We start from the raw sequence: 20,531 nt of genomic DNA, 5'->3' as shown, positions 1-20,531 counted from the left end.
TAGGTATTGTTATCAGTATTCCCTTTTATGGAAGAGGAAACGAAGATTTACAGGGGTTGAGTAACCCATTCAGAGCTATTAAATGGATTTGAACGCAGGCTTTCTAACGGCAGAAATCAATCCTTTAGCCATTATGCTATATTGGTGCCACTCAGCTTCAGATTTCTCATCTGTAAGATAGAGAATAATTCCTAACCCATAAAATCATTCTGAGGCTTAAATGAGATCATTATAACCTCCCTGAACGGTTTATTCTCATTCTTCTTTGATTCCAATTGTCCATTACCGTGCCTTGCACATAGAAGAGATTTCAATAAAAGCACTACCATTTTATGACTAAACTTATTCCATACCGACTCTAGGTTTTACGCAAGAAATTATTGAGTTAATAATTACTGTGCTACCACTGGCGATACAAAGCTAAATAAGACAGTCCTTGCCCTGAGAGCTCAAAGTCCTGTGGGTTAAAAACACACAAAGAGATCATTCCCAGATATTGTGGGCAAGTGCAGTTAGAGCAGAAGTACAGGTGTATGGTCTGCCTGAAAGCTGTTTTAAAGGATAATTTGGAGTTCAGAAGGTAGGTGAGTAGAAAAAGGTGGGCTTAGGAACCCAAGACACCGATGGGAGAGTGGAAAACCAGTGGTATTTGGTGTTTGTTGCTGAAGCATAAAATGCTAAGCAAGAGGTGGCAAGAAATGAGGTTGGAGAGGTAAGCACCGTGTGTGCCATGTGGAAAAACTTGAACTCCATCTTGTCAGCCATTGTTTCCAAAACAGCTTTTTCCCCACTCTCTTTAAATTTTTGCCGTATCCGTGTTGTCTCTATAATATTATTTAATACTAAAATCAGTTCATTTTTACTTAACCTTGGCCTAAGCAGTAATATCCCCGAAATCACAGTTTTGTTATACCAGTTTTATTTTTCTAATACACTTTACAATAAATGCATTACAATTAAAAACTTAGAAAATATTTATCCTTGGATCACTGAAAATCATCTCAGATACCCCTGAGGGAATGTGTACCATGCTTGTTCAGGTAAGCAGTGGGGAGTCCTTGAAGGGTTTTCAGCAGAGCAATGATTCAGTTAGATTTACTTTCTTTATGAAAAATGGAAATTTAAAAATTTTACATAGGAAAAGAATGAGCAAATAGGCATTTCTCATTACAGAATGTTCTCTTTAAGATTTAGGGTTTATATTCCCATCTCTAGTCTATGGATCCCAGAGAAAAACTAGTTTGCCAGCTTAAGCCACAGTACTTCTTTTAAGAAGGTCCAAATGAACAAACACTTGTTTATTTTCCTAAGCAAATACAAAGCACTGTATTTGCTTAGAAAGTTTGCTCATCTGTATGATTTTGTGAGCCTATTGTTTTTATTCTAAGAGTTTTGTCTTTTTCTCTTTTATTCTATTTTGTTTTATAATCATGCTTCCAAAGTAAAATCTACAAAACAGAGTTTTTTTCAGAGAAATCTAGTTTCTACCCTTCACCTCTAACTGGTTCCCTCAATCTAGGGAATTATTTTTTCAAATTTATTTGTGGTTTATCCTTCTATTTAAAAACATATATAAATATAGCTCCACCTTGCTTTATTTACACTGTATTCTGGAAACCACTCCATAGCAATACAGAGAGATGTTTTTCATTTAGAGTGTGGTTTTTTGTTTGTTGGTTTGTTTTTAATAAGTTCATCCTGATACTTTTTATTTATTTATTTATTTTTGGCTGTGTTGGGTCTTCGTTTCTGTGCGAGGGCTTTCTCTAGTTGTGGCAAGCGGGGGCCACTCTTCACTGCGGTGAGCAGGCCTCTCACTATTGCGGCCTCTCATGTTGTGGAGCACAGGCTCCAGAAGCGCAGGCTCAGTAGTTGTGGCTCACAGGCCCAGTTGCTCCGCGGCATGTGGGATCTTCCCAGACCAGGGCTCGAACCCGCGTCCCCTGCATTGGCAGGCAGATTCTCAACCACTGTGCCACCAGGGAAGCCCCTGTTGCATTTTTTAATCGCCTTGGCACCTGGAGCCATGGAGGAAAGACCTGAACCTTCTCTGAAAAAAAAAGTTGTTTTGTTTTGTTTTTTTAACTTTTGTGACTTTGGCAACAGGGCCTGAAAGTGTCACAGAGGGAATAACTTTGAGCATTACTACTTTAAGGCAGAAAATCATTTTACCTCTATTGTTACCAGCTCAATCCTGTTTGGGTACCCAAAGTATTATGTTCGTAATCATGCAGGAGCCTGTGAATTCAATTAAAATCTGGTGTGACTTCCTGAAAATCACCATTTAGGATGACTGAATTCCTTTAACTTGATTGGGCAAGAGGGCACATGTCCTAAAACGTGCTGGAGTCTCTTCCTAGCATCTATTTCTTACCACCCAGAGTCCAAGAAAATAGTCCTCACCTTATGGTCATTAGTATTTACTGCAGACCCTCGACTTCCCCTGTGTCTTTTCTCAGCATCCTGTGCAAGGAGCAGGTTGGGTTTGAATGTCACGGTTATTGAGCAAATTTGAAAATAGGTGGGTTTGTAGGAGTCAGAGTGAGAAGGGTAGCTGGTCTCGTAAGAGGAGTGAGAAGTTAACGGACTGTGGGAGGGATGAGTCATAGCTGCTCTGAGCTTCAGAAACAGCTCAGCGCGGCCAGCTGTGGGCACTCAGCCTTTTAGCAAGTGACTCTCTCCGTCCTCCCCCAAATGGGCTGGGACACAAATGAGTCGGGAGGTCCTGAAGAGGAAACTCCACATTTGAAAACTGTACCTTAGCCTCTCGGTTCCGCGCAGGGACGGTCTTTGAAAACTGGTCCTAAGTCCGAGCTCACAGGAGTGACCTGAAGGAGGTGCTGCCAGGGTGACAGAGGCTGGAATACACAGAATCTCTCTCTCTTTTTTTTTTTTTTTTGCATGGGGTTAAGTGGAAGGATCTGCTGCTATTGCATACCCAAACCTAGGCCATCCCTAATGCTTCATCGTCTTTCTCAGCTCCGACAAAAAAAAGTTCGCGTGTACATTTACGCACCGCACCCTAAAAATTGTTGGGAGGAAAAAGTTTGTAATAAAAAGAGGCACAGCAGTGTGGTTAGGTTTCATTTGCACTGCCCTCAAACTAGTGATCTCATTGGAAAGAAGCTCAGAGACGTCAGAGGTGTAGAGGGAAGGAAAGGCAAGTTGCTCCAGGTTGGATCAACAATTCAGCATAACCATTCATCAGGAGTTGTCCCCGGAGACTCCTGGATCCCGCAGCTTTGCTGCCGGAAGCTGTGGCCCGTGACTTTGGTGAGGCTGTGAGGTTAGGTACAATGCAGGGGCGTAAATGAAGGAATGTTCCCTTTCTCCTCTCCATTGCCCTCCCTCTTTCCTGTATCCTCTTAGTGTATCTTACAAGGATCCCAAACTGTCATTCCCTTCGTGGTTGAAGGACTCTATTGTAAAGGGCCCTTCAGTTCTTGGGCAAACACAGTTAAGATGAAGACCCTCTACTGAGGCCCCTGAGTCACAGCTCTGAGTTAAAAGACATTTGCTCTTGGGATCCTGGGGTCCAACTCTGCAGGCTTCAGTACCACTGTGTCCCTATAAGGAAACACAGATGAATACTATCCAGCATTCACATGAGAAACCCCAGCATGGTTGGCTTTCTCAGACCCACAGCTTGTTTCCTGTGGACATTACAATATGACAAATCCCAGAGTCTCTTCTGAGTAAGGTCCTCAGGTTTGGGACAAGGACAGAGAAGGGGTCAGCTTCAGCAACTCTGTGCACCAAACCCTATTGTGTAACCTTGTATTCTAGGCCCTAAATGTCCCCTCAGTCAAGGACATCTTGTTTCTGTGGAGAAAAATTAAATGAATACATATGACAATCCAGTGGCAAAAACAAAACCTTGACATTTTGTTTCTATTCTATTTTTATGACGGAAAGAAAAGCAAGACAGAGGGGTTGAATAGATAACAGAAGGAAATGATAATCACACCCATTATTTCTTTTCCTAATTCTAGAATCTATAATCATTACCCAAAATTCCTCCAGAACACAACTAAATACCATTAGGTTTGCACTTATTGTTACAGATACTTGGTGCAAGTATTTGGAATATGACCAAGTCTAGTGTGGTCAATCCTGAACAATCTAAAAAGAAGAAAAAGTAATAGCCGAGCAATAAACCAGCGTCTAATGTCTGCTCCTGAAATGCCCAGATAGAAAAGGACATGGGATATAAGTGAAATCTGCCAGGATCTCTCTGATCCCGTTAAGTGCCAAGCCAGGTTCGGGTCCACTGATCTGGCTTGCCAGGCGGATATGTACCTTCTCCCTTCACCCATCTGTGGGTGCCCCTCTTGGAGCGGTGCTACAACCTCACAAGCATGTATTTTGAGAATTTTAAGGAAAAAACTCGAACTCAGACTGATGGAGTTTTGCAATGTTAAAATATTATTAAAATTATGGTGTTCACTACTTAATTCATTCAACTAACATGTATTGTCTGTACACTATATGCGCTGCTTGTTAGTTAGGCACTCACTTCTTGACCGTTAGATAACAGCACTGGAAAATCCACAGACTTTTCTCTCTCATTTTGCCTGGAGGGAATGAGGGCTTTGCACCCCTGCTGCACGCAGGTGTTTCCTTATTCAGAAAGAGGGCCGAAGGCTGCTCCAAACAGACAACTCTGTCATCTCAAGAACAGTTCTTTTTAGAGCAACTCTGCTGACTTGCTGTCCCTTTCTTCTCACATTCAAAACTGACTCTGTAGGTCTGGAGCTTAATTGGAGAAATATTTTAAATTCCACTGATAGGTGGCCCTTCACTGATTCTTGGAAGTGGAAAATATTTTGCTTTGGTCTGAAGCAGCTCCAGAGACAATGCACAACATTCAGCCTCTTGCACGGAGTGGTCAAACAGCTGCAGGTTATTACAGGAGCTGGAGAACATTCAGTATTTAAAATGAAATCTCTACACCTGACAGCAGCTGCAAACTCATCTATGCAGAAGGGAGAAATGGTTCCCATGAACAAGGGCCTTTGAAATGTTACACACCAGGACAAAGCCCTCCTGCTGTAGGGCAGGGTAAATTTGCCTGCATCCCACAATCATGCCATGTGCAATCTCTAATTAAATTTACTTACTTGGGTCTCCAGACTTTTTGTGTGTGCAGGCACAAGGGTTGGCTTGCCATCCACCTACTCTTGCTTTTGAAAAAGGTAGTCATGTGATGAACCATAAGTATTAATGAAGATACTCATTAAATAAAGTAATATATATTTAGAATAGTCATCGCTTCTGAACTTTCCTACATTAGCATCAAAATGCTTAGAAGGATAAAAAGGCATGAGAATTCCGGATAGGGCTTTAATTCTAAAGCGTAGAAAAACCAAATTAACTCTATCCCCAAGGCACTCGAAGGCATATTCCTCTTGCCCAGCAAACACATAATCTTGGTCCCTAAGAATCATACCTGACATTTCTCTTGATTTAATTGATGCAAAAAAGGAGCAAAGCCACATTTAAATGAATGAACATGAATGCCTAATTATTCTTCTTTTTTTTTTTTTGCGGAACGCGGGCCTCTCACTGTTGTGGCTTCTCCCGTTGCGGGGCACAGGCTCCAGATACGCAGGCTCAGCGGCCATGGCTCACGGGCCTAGCCGCTCCGCGGCATGTGGGATCCTCCCGGACCAGGGCACGAACCCGCGTCCCCTGCATCGGCAGGCATACTCTCAACCACTGCGCTACCAGGGAAGCCCCCTGCCTAATTATTTTTATTGCAAATTATCTGCATGTTTTCCTTACCTTTGTGTGGCTTGCTGAGCCTTTCACAGTGTTCTTACCTGCATTATCTTATTTGAATTTCTCAGCAACCTTGTGAAGAAAACAGGTGACAGAAGTGACTGTCATCATTTTGCAGGTGAGGAAACTGAGGCTCCAAGGTCTCAGGGCTGAGAATTGGCAGTGGCACTCTGCACCGAAAGTAAGGATTTAATCTTTGCTGCCTTCCAGAAGGAACCGAGGCTGTTTGTCAGTACAGCCGATACGTGTGTGTGCGCCTTGGTATAAGTATGGAGACGAAAGGTAGCTGGAAGATTAAAAAAGAAAAACAAAAAAAGATATGGAAAAGGGGGTGAGAATAACTAGAGAAGTTATGGAAAAGTGTGGTTCAATGCAGCAGAATCAGCCCCATGTGCCATAGGGTGAAAATATGAAATGAACAGCTATAATATGTGCTATGAGAATTCTTTGGTTGACACCCTAGCTAGTTGCTAGGCATTGCTTGTAGCAGATATTGTAGTTAGTACATGGAGTAACAATAAGACACAACTTTGAGATAACGTTAACCTCAATGAGGAAGTATCAAAAGATAATGAATGTAGTCAGTAAATTATTGCCTAAGGAGATAGAAATGCCCTAAGCTAATCCATGCTGTATATCAGGACATCTGTACGAACTTATCTGAGGCTGAACATAATAGGTGTTATTAACCTGGAGGAATACGAATCAATTGTGTTTGCTTTATCTAGGAAAGAATGACTGTCAATAGGAGGTGGGTGGCTGAACACCACCCTCTCAAGCCGGAATTCGGCAGTAAGGGTGGGGGGAAGGTGAGGGGGTGGGAGAAGGAAGTAACTGGCAGTCACTGAAATCCACTATTGTGGCACGGGATGCTTCATCAGGTGTTCCGGGGCCTGGGCATCCCTGTGCTCTGATTTCATGCTCGTCAAGCAGCCTCTAAGGGACCTGGAAAATGAGAAGGGGCTGCTGAGATTGGCGTAAACAGTCTGGAAAGACCTATTCCCCCTTAGCGTACAGTAGTAAACTAGCGTACAGTAGTAAACTAGCATTCTGCTTTAGATTTCAGGTCTTTGGGTATAGCTGGTGTGAGTCTGTCCGCCCATGATGCAACCAGTTCTGGGGTTTCTGCATCAGCAAAGCAGAACCCTGATCTTTAAGTGTGATGGGCATACCAAGGCTCTTTGCCCGTTTTGACCATCCCATTCTGGTGGAAGCCAGCATCCTTGGATCACAGCTCTGCTGATCTCCCATAGTGACAGTGCACGTGGTACTTTTTTCTTTTATTTAAATGACTAATTTGCTTGAGGCATGTAGGGCAGTAGTCTGGTTCAAGGGCAGCTGCAGCCGCATACTGGGACTGGAGAAAATAGGGGTTCTTGCCTTGGTGCTACCACTAGGCACATCTTTGATATTTCTAAGTATTTAACCTAGGTCTAGGTTTCCTCATCTACACGTTGAAGGGATTTCACTATATGATCTTGGTAATTTGCCCAAGGTCACTAAGCTGATCAGTGACAACTGAACATTTACCCAGTTACCCTCCTCCAACTTTACTTCTCTCTTTGTAAATTTGGGAGCGGAGTGTGGGTTAGTGAGGGCAGGGAGAGTCCCAAGGGAATAGTGAGATAGTCTGAAGGGGATTTTACTTCTCCTTAACTGGTTGGAATCAGGGTAGATTATGCACAGAATTTTGTTACCTATATGAAGTCCTCATAAATCAAGAACGATTTCAACCGCAACGCAGTCTCCCAACCTTCTTCATCCCACTGGACACATATAGAGTGATGATGATAGAAAATTGTATGTGTGTAAATATGTGGAGCTGCACGTGGCCACCCCAAGGGATGAGGGACTCAATGTTTTGGCCCCGCCTGTAACCCACGTGCCCAAATACACTGTCTGGAATGCTGTGTCACGGGCCCTCTCAAACCAGGGTGCTACCAGGAGTAAAACTAGATTAAGTCGTCTTCTCTTCTTGGCATCTGTCTCTTATTGGTAGGATAATTTCTCCTCACCCAAAACTGGAGATGCAGGTCACAACCTCCCTTTGTGCTCCACATACAGTGATGGTTTATTGTACAAAGGCTGCATGAAGGAGAGAATATGCTGCTTTGGTTTGGTGTCTCTCTGTAAAGGGAGGACTGTTGGCTTCTACACTGTTGCTTATTTTGTTCTTGCTTATTTCTACATTTATCATGACTATTGTCTTCTTTCAGCATGCTTTATTTAATGGTATAGTACGCTTTGTTCCTTAATGATTAACATCCTAACAGCTGGTCAGGAAGCGAAATTCCAGCATTCAATACATCCTCTCAGTCTTTCTGTATGTACCATAAAAAGCAGAGTCATCCTTATAACGTCTTTTCTAATAATACACTCAAATTTCAGGTCCCATCTCCAAATGTCATAATTTTGCATTGTTAATAGATAGCAACTCACTTGAATGCTACCGTTCTAACAGCAGAGATGTAAGATCAGTATGCATCAGTCTAGTTAGTACAATTTTTTCTTGCTGTTTATTTTATTTTTTGGCCACGAGGCATGTGGGATTTTAGTTACCCAACTAGGGATTGAACCCGTGCCCCCTGCACTGGAAGCGTGGAGTCTTAACCACTGGACCGCCAGGGAAGTCCCTTGTTTACTTTTTAAATGAAGTATAGATTACATACAGTGAGTGCTAGTACATGTTTTGCACCACCCCTTCAGCAGGTATTTTTGGCATAGCTCTCACGTGTTAGGGCCTCTACTTGACCTGCTTTCTCCTCAGTTTTTGTTTCTCACCTAATCATCTTTATCTCTTCCCTCGGTACTTCTCTGACCCTGTATCTATTTTTTTCTTTTTTTTTTGCCCATTTTCTTTTAATTTCCTCTTTTATCTTTTCTTCCTTTTCTCTCTTCCGTCATTATTTATTCTGTATTTCTCTAAAACATTTCTTTAGATTTCCATAATGTGATACTTCGATTATAATAATTACACTCATTACTCTTCCCCACATTCACAAGGGGTTGCTGAGCTTCTGATCTATCGAGGCTTATCGTTCCCACCTCGTGACAGGTGAGGAACTTCCTACTTTGCTGGTTCCACATCTGATGGCTGAGGTTACTGGGGGTGGATCTTGGAGATATTCCTAGTGTCGGCGTCTGGGGTATGGGGATCCCTAGTCAGTGAGGGATTGACTAGTCAGTGGTTTTCCTAAAGACCAAGATGAGAAGGGCAAACCACACTATGAGAACAACAGGGTGGGGAAACTTTAGCGACTGAGATGTAGGTGGGAGGTAGGATGGTAGATCTGGAGAAAGTCTGAGAGCTCATGAGCAAGACACCAAAACAGCTGTTTTTATGATCCCTGTTCTAGTTCCCTGTTGCTGTGTAACAAACCGCCCCAACTTCAGTGGCATCAAACAACAAAAATCAGTCAGTGCTATTACCTCTCAAAATTGTGGGGTTGACTGGGTTTTGGCAGGCGGTTCTCAGTTGGGGTCTCTCATGTGGATGCAGTCAGGTGGGGGCTGGTGCTGGAATCTGGGGTTAACGCTGGCTGTCAGCTAGGACTTCAGCTGCAGCCGTCAGTCAGAACTACATGTGACTTCTTCGTGTATCTGGGCTTCTGGACGGCATGGCAGCTGGGCTCTAAAAGCAAGTATTCAAAGAGAAATCCAGGAGGAAACTGCACTGCCTTTTATGATCTACTCTTAGAAGTCACAAAGTATCACTTCTGTTCTACTCTGTTGGTTGAGATAGTCACAAAGGTCCACCCAGGTTCAAGGGGAAGAGACGCAGACTCCACCTCTCGATGGGAGATGACAAAATCACATTGTCAAAGGAGCATGTGGGAAGGGAGATACTGTGGTGGCCGTCTTCGGGTGATCCAGTCTGCCACAGGCTGCCCTCAGCCACAGTGACTCACACCCCTTCCCCTCCCCAAGACCCTCAAGGACTGTGACTCTCTCTGTCCTTTCCCTTGATCAGAAAGAGTGAGTTTCTCTTGCACTTTTTCCTGTGTGTGCAACTTAAGCAGTTCTGAGTTCCAGGTTGTCCTGCATCTATGCCAAGAAATGTGGAAGGAAAAAGACCCAGGACACTCACCATCTTACTGCACCTTCTTGGAGTTTTGATTTCCCTCCCCAATCTACCTACTATTATTTCCTTTCAGTCTTCATTAGTTGCTTTATGTGTTCTGTCTAGGGTTTATAGATGGAATCAGTGGAAGAGAGACCGTGGAGTCTGCTTACTCCATCTTGACTGGAACCAGATCCAGAAGCCATTTCTTAATTTTAGATTTGCATGTCATCTGAGAATGAGAAACAATTTTATCTTCAAACTCAGCAAGACCTGTCACCTTTATATTGAAGTGTTTGTTCTTTAGCTTATCTTTATACCCTCTCATTTTAATGTAGGAGTTGGAAGAGGCCAGGTGGCACTGTCAACACTGTGCCTGGACAATTTTGTGGCTAGATCACATGGTTCATCGGTACAGTTTCTATTTTCCAAGTTACCATGGATGTCAATGTTGCTAAACTTCCCACCGCTGTATAAAAATGTCTCCTTCCTTCCAGATTCCAAGAATATTTTCCTCATGTTTATTTGAGCCTCCACCGACAGACGTTCAAGGCCAGTCCCAAAGCCAGTGCACGTGTTTTAGGTTTTTATTACAGCGTCACTCACTCTGGTTCCAAATTCTGCATCAGTTAAAGTTTGATCAGAGTTGCAAAACCACTTTAAGCAAAGTAAGGAATATATTGTGGGGATTAGAACACACATGATTATGGGAGCTGGTTATGCAGTCTGTGCAATCTGTCCATGCTGAGTCAAGACCTGGGCCTGAGTCAGCGGGATGGACAAGCTTCATGGGGTAGGCGGGGGGGGGGGGAGGTGGGGGAAGGATGCTAAGTGGAGAAGTGAAGATGGCAGGGACAAACTGGAACCTGTGTGGATGGATGAATGGGAACCCGTGTGTCCCACCTCGGTCTCTCACGCCTCCAGTCCTCCAAGTTCGGTGATGAAGGCGACCTGCAGAAGAGCTGGTGCGCTTCACTGTGGAGTTACACGCAAACCTAACCAGGATTTGGAGCTGCTGCCCTCCATCGCCAGGTGAGCCAGCGGAGGCACCGCTGTGCTGGGAGCTGCCACGGCACCTGACCCCACGTGGACCTTCTGACTTCCTGCAAACACTGCTCCCGTCTCACTTCTGCCTTCCAAATGTTGCTCAGGTTTTCTGGGATCCATAGTTCCAGCTTAGCTACACTGACATTGTACAAAACCACCACAGTCTCCAAGCTGCTGGCCAGGGGTTAGGGGTATAGCCCGAGAATGCACAGGAAGCGTTTGTCTCTCTGTAATGGCGGAGACTGGCCACTTGAGGATGTGTGTGAATCACGTGCAAACAACACACGTAAAGGTAGGAAAGTTAGTATTTATAAAACAGGGATACTACGAAACTAGCAAATAAAAATGAATAAACGTCCAGAATAAATTTTAATAAAGCTATTAAAGTGATGGTTAATGCTGTTCCAGCATATAGCAAACTGATCATTAAGATGCTGATGGGTTTTCTGCATTAGTCTGCTGGGGCAGCCACAGCAAAGTGCCACAGACTGGGTGGCTGAAACAACAGAAGTGTACATTCTCACAGTTCCGAGTCTGAGATCCAGGTGTTAGCAGGTTGCTTTCTTCCGAGGCCTCTCTCCTTGGCTTGCAGACGGTGCCTTCTTGCTTTGTGTTCAGATGGCCATCTCTCTGTGGGTGCACCTGTTGGTGTCTCTGTGTCCTAGTCTCTTCTTATAAGGACACCAGTCATTGGATTAGGGCCCACTCTGATGACTCTACTTTAATTCCTTCTTTGAAGGTCCCATCTCCAAATACAGTCACATTCTGAGGTACTGAGGTTTAGGACTTCAACATATGAATTTGGAGTGGGGGACACAATTCAGCCCATAACATTTTCTGTAGTACAGTAACGTTTGAGCAATACTACATGCTCTGTTTTCTTCTTGGAAATCCACAAAGTCTATTTGTATATGAAAGATTATACAAAGTCTTGAAAAATATCTAGTATTCATCTTTAACACACCCCACCATTTTATACATTTGTCGATAGTCCTAAACCATCTTTTGTCTCTTATACATTGGCCAGTAATGTTGAACAATTGCACGGTGATCCTACCTGCCAGCTGGTGGTGGCAGTCAGATAGGGAAATGCACGTGAGGCGGAGGAAAGCAAGTACAAACTAGAACTCAGGTCCAACTCTCATCAGAACCTGTGCTGCTCTTTCGGCCCCTCCAAGCCTCAAACTTTGAAGATGCTTGGTGAGTTTCTGTAGATCTACGCTGAGAGATCGCTTTGTAAGGGGGCAAAAGGGTTGGCCTTTGCCACATGGAATTGCCTCTTCCGACTGTACCAAGGGGATCTTCCAGACTGCTAGGGACCTGGAGTCTCCTTGCTCACCTATAGCTGCTGGCCTTTCACCTGGCCCAGCCTCTGCTCACTTCTTTGTTTTCTTGTTCTTTGCAGGTGAGGAAAGGAACAGAGCTGTGGACACCACTGGGGTGTGACAGGCAGCTGGGCAAGGATCCATCCAGGAAGGTGAGGCCAGGTCTCAATGGGTGGGGATGGGTGACAAAGGTTACTGGCTTGCACGGGCAGCTAGCTGTGCAGTGGCGGTGGAAGAAAGAGCCTCTGGCCACAGCCCAGCTCCAGAGGGCCCAGTCAGCCATCTAGCTGTATATACCACTTGCTCGGGCCTCTCCTGGTCCGTGGCCTACTTTCTGCTTCCTAATCTTACCTTTCCAGCCTAATGCTCATTTCAGCTAGAGTTCTTTCCCTGGGCCCTGTGTCCCATTCTGAGCAATTCCTGTGGCTCTGGCCTTGCAGGAATTATCTGAGTCAGACCCCAGACTCACCCCACACCTCAGCCAGGGGAGGACCCTCCCCGCTACCTTGGCACCTGCGGAAGCAGATGGTTCTTTCTGTTCTTGTCGTGCTCTCCTTGTGAATCATCTCCAGGCATTGCAGGTAGAATTTGTCAGCTTCTAATGTCAGCTAAGCTTTCAAACTGGTATCTTCGCAGCCTAGTGAAGATGATATGATTTTAACGAAGTGTGTGTCTCAACAGTGACTGACCCGGCAGGTTAGCACAGTAATAACAGCTTTTGTTTGAGCAAGGCACGGTGCAAGTTGCTTTACATGCTGCATCTCTACTCCTCACAAGAGAGCACGTTGTCCCAATTTTACGGAGAAAATGGGCTCCCAGAGAGCAGCTTCTCATGGCTAGAGCGCGTCAGAGCATCAGCTTGGGCCCCTGGCTCCCGACTCCAGGGCCTGGGCCCTCACACGAGCCTTCACAGACATACTGGTTTATGTTAAAACAGCCCTTAGCACAGCATTGTCCTCACTGTCTGCGGAATTACTGCATTTCCCTCTAAATCCCAATTCCGAGTGAGTGCCTCTCCTCCCCCGGCCATAGCCTCTGTCAGAATGCTCCCCTCGGAATTCAGTACACTCAGTTCCATGAAAACCATTCGTACCCCGAGCCCGGTTTGCTGAGTTGCTTTGGGAAATATACTGTTTCCAAATTAAAACCGCCACATAAATGTGAGGGGAGGTATTGGTGCATTTCTCTCCCTGGCTGGCCGCGATCTGTTACGTCTGCACCTTTTCTTTTTCAGAATCTCCCTTTCTCATCGCTGCGTCCAGCAACGCCCACCCTCCATCTCACAGAATGTAGTTGCATTTTAAGCCAACACCCCTTAAAATCTTACACATGTCTTTTCTTTTTAAGAACAAAATAATACACTTAAGAACATACCAATTTAACCAAATAGGCTTAATTGTGGGGCTGTCACAGCGGTGTGTATTTGGTAGAATTTTGTGTTCTCGTTTCACCGTATTCAGAGAGGATGAGTGAGAGACTTTATGTTCCTTTAAGTCATAATTTACAAGGCAGTTTTACAAATGTTTTCTCACTGGCCCCTTAAGAATCTCTCAGAGGCTTAGACAAGTTGGTATTTCACAGAAGAGGGAGAGTGACTGTCCGTGATCCTGCAGCTGATGTGGAGAGAGAAGGCCTTCTGGTCTAAGACCTGTGCACTTTGACTCCACCTCACACTAAATTCAGGTCCTTTTTTCTCTTTTTTTATGAACATATATCCCCATATCTCCTCCCTCTTACGTCTCCCTCCCTCCCTCCCTCCCTATCCCACCCCTCTAGGTGGTCACAAAGCACCAAGCTGATCTCCCTGCGGCTGCTTCCCACCAGCTATCTGTTTTACATTTGGTAGTGTATATATGTCCATGCCACTCTCTCACTTTGTCCCAGCTGACCCCTCCCCCTCCCCGTGCCCTCAAGTCCATTCTGTACGTCTGCGTCTTTATTCCTGTCCTGCCCCTAGGTTCCTTTTTATCCACAGGGCGACTGACTTCTCCTGTGGACCAGGGCGCTGTGATGAAAGAACACCTCACCCTCCTTCCCTTGTTCACACAGTACGCCAAGAGTTCTGGGCAGTGCCCACCGCTTCGCTGGCTATTGTCTGACGGGGCCGGGGAGGGTCTCTGAAGGCTCCTCTGTTCCCTGGAGCCTGGGAGATGGAGCTCACCATCCCTTCCTGCAGCTCCGTAGGCTCTACTTTGCAGGTTAGGAGCGTCCATTCACACCGACTGCAGGAGGGATCACCAGGTCAGTGCACTTCGGAGCCTGGCCTCCAGAAAGCTTCTCCTTTCCTCGCTGCTGCCAGAAAGGAAAGAAGGAACCTTCAATCCAACCTCTCTAGCCAGGGATCCTCTTGTAGGTAAGAGATGCGGTCTGATAGTGTATGACCTTCTGCTGGTTTTGCCCATGTTAAGTGAGACCTCATGGAACAAAGAGCCATGCAAAGAGCTGGAGAAGAACATTCTAGGAAGAGAGAACAGGAACTAGAAAGCCCTGAGGAGAGAATGAACAGGGTGAGTTTTAGAAACGGGAAGGAGACCAGTGTGACGAAAGCGGGGTTCAGCAAACTTTTCTTGCAAAGGGCCAACTAGTAAATATTTTAAGCTTTTAGGCCAGTCGGTCTTGGTTGCAGTTACCCTGCTGTTGTAGCACAGAAGCTGCCCTGGACAATACATACACGGATGAGCATGGCTCTGTTCCAATAAAACCGTATTTGTGGACACTGTTAATTGAATTGCCTATCATTTTCACATGTCACAATAGAGTGTTCTTCTTTTGATTTTTTTCCCAACCGTTTAAAAATGTAAAAACCATTCTCAGCTCAGGAGCTGTACAAAAACAGGCAGTCGGCTGGGTTTTGCCCGTGTGCTGTCATTTGCTGACCCCAGGGCTAAAGCATGGGGAGCGAGTGGGAGAAAGATTAGTCCCAGACAGAGTGAGAGAGAACGAGGTGGGCGCAGGCCAGACCCCATGCAGGGGTTTTGTAGGCCATGGAAGCAGAGAGGATTTTATTCTAATTGCCGTGGGGAATGCCTGAGGGGCTTTAGGCAGGAGTGTGACGTGGTATATTTTAATAACACTCTGGTGCATCTGAGTCTAGAGTGGACCGCCAGGAGACAAAAGTAGAAGCAGAGATACCAGTAATTTTTAGGAGCCTTCCCCATCAGACCAGGAAGAGATGACAAAATCCTGGAATGGGAACTAGATCCCCAACCTCACAGGGAGTGGCCTACCGGGGGGATAGGTGTTTAAGCGGAGCACCTGCTGCATAGCATGTTCTCAGTAAATGTACGTTCCCTACACTTTCCTTCCTTCTTTGGTGATAAAAAGGCTGGAATATGGGTTTGGTCCAAATCTCTCACCACTCTCAGAAAAATGAGTCATTCTACTAAAAATAAGTCAGATAATATCATGAAAAGTGAGTGGACAGACACTTAAGTTTTGTTAATGACTCTGTGATAGGTTATGTGTGTGTGTGTGTGTGTGTGTGTGTATTCATATTTTTGTTGAGCCACATGGAATAGCTAAAATTTTCTACTGATTAAGGTTTATCGAGATCACTGGCCTTATTGGTGCTCTGAAAATACATTTAGTTTTAATCTATTTAGTTGTCCTCATTAAAAGTATTAATATGTAAATCAAACCATCATGCTGTATGCCTTAAATTTATATAATGATGTATGTCAATTATTTCTCAATAAAACTGGAAAAAAGAATTAGTATATTGAAAAGGTTTTTAAAAATTATCCTTAAGTACCGAGAGAAAAAAACAAACTTGATCCTTTTGCCAGAATTAACAAAAACCAACCTTTATACACCATTCCATGTTCTCCCAATCTCTTAATCTTAGCTGACATTGAATCAGCATAAAAATGTAAGAAACACCAAAGTCACGAATTTGCCTGATATTGGCAAATTATCAACTTGGAAAAGGGGGATGAATCACCCTGGATCCCATATGGGACCACATAAGACCACGAGGTTGAGATGAGGTGTGATAAAAATCTAACCAACCCAGAATCTGGGCATGAAGTAGGCAGTTGTAGGGTTAAAGATTTTAGACCTATTTGATTTTATGTACTTAGAAAGGTAGAGGTGGTTAATCAGTAGTTATTAATATTGTATTAACAGCAAAGCATACATACGACCGTAGTTCTTGGCCCAGGACGGCTCTGGGGAGAATCCTTCCTCGCCTCTTCCAGTTTCCCGTGGTTCCGAGCATTCCTTGGCTTCTGCAGCTGCATCCCTGTAGTCTCGCCTTTGTCCTCACGTGGATTTGTCCTCTGTGGGTGTGTCTTCTTCTCTTCTTTTATAAGGACACTTGTCTTTGGATTGAGGGCCCACCAGGATGGTCCAGAATGATCTCATTTCCAGATCCTTAACTGATGACAAGTCTGCTGTCATCTTTATTTATTTTTTATTTTTTTTGCGTTATGCGGGCCTCTCACTGTTGTGGCCTCTCCCGTTGCAGAGCACAGGCTCCAGACGCGCAGGCTCAGCGGCCATGGCTCACGGGCCCAGCCGCTCTGCGGCACGTGGGATCTTCCCGGACGGGGGCACGAACCCATGTCCCCTGCATCGGCAGGCGGACTCTCAACCACTGCGCCACCAGGGAAGCCCTGTCATCTTTATTTTTGTTCCTTTTTATATAATACCTTTTTCTTCTCTGGCTGCTCTTAAGATTTTTCTCTTTATCATGTGTTTTCAGAAATTCGGTTATGATTTGCCTGTGTTTTATTGTTTGTTTGATTGATTGTCTTGCTTAAGGTTTGTTGAGCTTCTTGCATCTATGGGATTCATCAGACTTGGAAAATATTTGGTCATTATTTCCTCAAAGATGTTTTTCTGGCCTCCCCCCACTCCTCTCTTCTCTTTCTGGGATTTCAGTTAAATACATGTGTGTCAGATTGCTTCGCATTGCCCCAAAGGATCACTCAGTCTTTATTTTCATTTTCTTTCAGTCTTTTTTTTTTTTTATCTCTGTGCTTCATTGTGGATAGATTGTATTGCTATCACTTCATATTCCCTGGCCTTTTGTGCCTAATCTGCTGCTATTCCTATCCAGTGAATTTTTTTGAAATAAACTTTTATTTGAGAAGAGTCTTAGATTTACAGAAAAACTGCAAAGATAGTACAGAGTTCCTGTATACTCCTCACCCAGTTTCCCTTATTGCTAACATTTTACATTACTGTGACACATTTGTTACAGCTAATGAACCAACGTTGGTATATTACTATTAACTAAAGTCCATACTTTATTCAGATTTCCTTAGTTTTTACCTAATGTCCTTTTTCACCTCTAGGATGCCACATTACATGTAGTTATCATGCCTCCTTAGGCTTCGCTAGGTTGTGACAGTTTCTCATACTTTTTTGTTTTGGATGCCTTTGAGAGTTTTGAGGAGGTATTTTGCAGAATGACCCTCAGTTTGGGTTGGTCTGATGTTTTCCTCATGGTTAGACTGAGTATATTAGTTTTTTTTTTTTGCTGTGGTAATAAATTACTACAAACTCAGTGGCTTAAACAATACAACACAAATATATTACTTACAATTCTGTAGGTCAGAAGTCCGACGTGAGTCTCACTGGGTCAAAATCAAAGTGTCAGAGGGCTGCATTCCTCTCCGGAAGTTCTGGGGGATTGTGTGTCCTTGTCTTAGCTTCTAGAGGCCATCTACAACCCCTTGGCTGGGGGTCCCTTCCTCCTTCTACAAACCGAGCAACTCTCTCTGACCTTCCATCTCTGACCTGCTACCATCGTCACATCTCTCTCTGTCTCTGGCGACAGGACAGTAAAAGGTCTCCACTTTTAAGGACTCATGTGATTAGACTGGGTTCACCCAGATAATCCAGGGAATCTCTGGATCTCAAGGTCCCTATCCTTAATCTCATCTGCAAAGTCTCTTTTCCCATAAGGTAATATATTCTGGGGTTTAGAATATGGACATTTTGGGAGCCATTATTCTGCCTACCACATTGTAGTTATGGATTTTTGATACAAAGGCCACTGAGTCATTTTCATTACATCATATTAAGGGTTCATGCTACCAACATGATTTATCACTGATGATGTTAACTTTGATCACTTGGGTGAGGTAGTTTCTCAGGTTTCTCCACTATAAAGTTATCTTTGCCTCTATTTCCATACTGGTCTCTTTGGAAGGAATTCACTAGGCGCATCCCACACTTAAGGGATTAGAATTATGCTCTGCCTCCTTGAGGGAGTAGGACCTACATAAAATTATTTGAAATTTTTCTATATGCATATTTGCATTTATTTATTTATTATCATTGATTTTTATTAGTATGGACTCATCAATATTTATTTTATACTTTGAGTTATAATCCAATACTTTTTCTTTCTTTTTTTTTTTTTTTTTGGTTCAAACTCTCTCAGCATAGGTCTTTCATTTGGCTCCTTTGTTCCTTTGACAATGCCTCCATCATTTTGTTTTTTTGAGAACGTTCTTGCTTTCTGTATATTCTCTGCCCCAGCTCTAGAATCTCATTTCTCCAAGAAGCCCTGGTTTCTTTTATTGGAGAATGGATTTAGAAACCAAGATCTGGTTCTGCATTCATCCAGTTAAACTTTCAGATGGTGTACTTTTTATCTTAGAATTTTCATTTATTTCTTTTTGATATCTTCCTTTTCTTTTTCTCATTAGGTTCATATTTTCCTTTAAATATGTGTTCACAATTATAAGATCTTTAAAAAAATCTTTGTCTTCTACTTCCATCATATCTGGCTTTTATTTGTATCTATTCCTATTGCTTTTTTTTTCTTGATTATGGGTCATGTTTTCTTACTTCTTGGCATGTTTAGTAATTTTTTATTAGATTTTAGACATTGTGTATTTTATGTTGCTGAATGTCTGAATTCTTGTTTGCTTGATTTTTCATTTTTAATGAGTTTTTGGATTTGTTTAGGCAAATAGTTTTACTCGCATTTCAGCTTTATCCCTTCAAGACCTGATTTTAATTTTTCTAAGACATATGGAAAGTAGCCCCGCTCCAGCGTTTGTTCAGCCCTACCAGAGAGGCATAAATGGCTTGGCATCTCCATTCTGCCTGTGGGGAATTTGATCAATTCCAAGGTCTGTGTAAGCTCTGGGAATATTTCGTTTACCATGCCCCAGTCATTCTTTGTCCAGCCTTTTGGAGTTCTGGTTTCCACATGCCTAGTCCAGAACTCAGCAAACGCTAGAGGGGACCGTACAAATTTCTGGAGCTCTTTTTCTGTGTAACTACGTCTTTTTGGGAACTCTGCCTCTCAACTTCCATCTATCTAAGCTTCTCTGATGTCTGATCTTTGTTTCCTCAGTTTCTTCCCTGCTTCTATTTGGGTCCCCCCATCCCTGCAGCTGCAGCATGGAAATCACCTCCAACAGAAAGCCCAGGGCTCACTTCATCTGATTCCCTTTTCTCAAGGATCATTGTCCTGTGCTGCCTGAAAAACTGTTGTTTCATATGTTTTGTCCAGTTTTCTAGTTGTTCACTGAAGGTTCCAGTCTTGGGTGTTCAAGTCTAGTCCTTATTACTCTTTCATGGCCAAACTATCCCTTCCTTTCTTTTTTTTTTTTTTTCCTTCCTTTCTTAATTGTGATGATGTCTTGATATAGATCTTCACATCATATCTTCATTTACATATTGAGTTAGACATTGGGGTGCCTTTTAAATTTGGCAAATCATGTCCCTCAAAATTTCCTGAGGAATTTTCTTATGCCTCTACTAATTTCCTGTCCACGGTTATCTCAGTTCTCATCTTCTAAAATTTGTACTAGATACTGGATCTCTTGCAGTGAGTATCCATTTTTTATTATTTTTTCCTATTGTCCATTTCTTTATTATTTTATTATGCTTTATATTGAGATTTACTTGACTTTATCTTCCAGTTATTCTATAGAATTAAAAAATGTTCCATCATATTTTTAATTTCTAGGAAACCTTTTGTATTCTCTAATTGTTCCTTTTAATATCATTTTTTTTTCTTTTGTAGATGTAATATCTTCTCTCACATCTTTAATGACATTAACATTTTTTGACATTTTCTTTCCTGCACCATCTTTGTTTCCTCTGAGTTCTTTGTTCTGTTTTTTTTTTATCATGGTTATATTAGAGTGTCTCTTGGCCCTTGAGTGTTCACTCTTAAAAGTAAGGCACGAAAAAGCTCACCTGACCAGAAGCTCAGCATACATGTGTTGGTCTTATACACTGGTGGTCTTCACTGAGGCAGATCGGGGGACCAGTTGTTGTTTTTACCGAGGCCCTGCAAATATCACTGTTTACAAGTATTTTCTCTGGGGTAGCACCCTCCAGTCTCCTCT

At 43.3% G+C, this 20,531-nt stretch overlaps 1 long non-coding RNA gene across 3 annotated transcripts in view; it reads left to right on the top strand.

The window, feature by feature from the left end:
* LOC109547653 (uncharacterized) overlaps positions 1 to 20,531 on the top strand; it is a 38,754-nt gene that overhangs the window by 15,284 nt on the left and 2,939 nt on the right. The window contains exons 3-4 of one of the 3 annotated variants that reach the window (XR_012328958.1): positions 10,766 to 10,873; positions 12,294 to 14,566. This is a non-coding gene — a long non-coding RNA (uncharacterized lncRNA). The other 2 variants (XR_012328959.1, XR_012328957.1) reach the window with 2 other exon arrangements.

This window comes from Tursiops truncatus, chromosome 21 (assembly GCF_011762595.2).
Source record: "Tursiops truncatus isolate mTurTru1 chromosome 21, mTurTru1.mat.Y, whole genome shotgun sequence".
NCBI classification, from domain to species: domain Eukaryota; kingdom Metazoa; phylum Chordata; class Mammalia; order Artiodactyla; family Delphinidae; genus Tursiops; species Tursiops truncatus.
The sequence above is the reverse complement of the archived record's forward strand: the minus strand, read 5'-3'. Positions and strand labels throughout refer to the sequence as shown.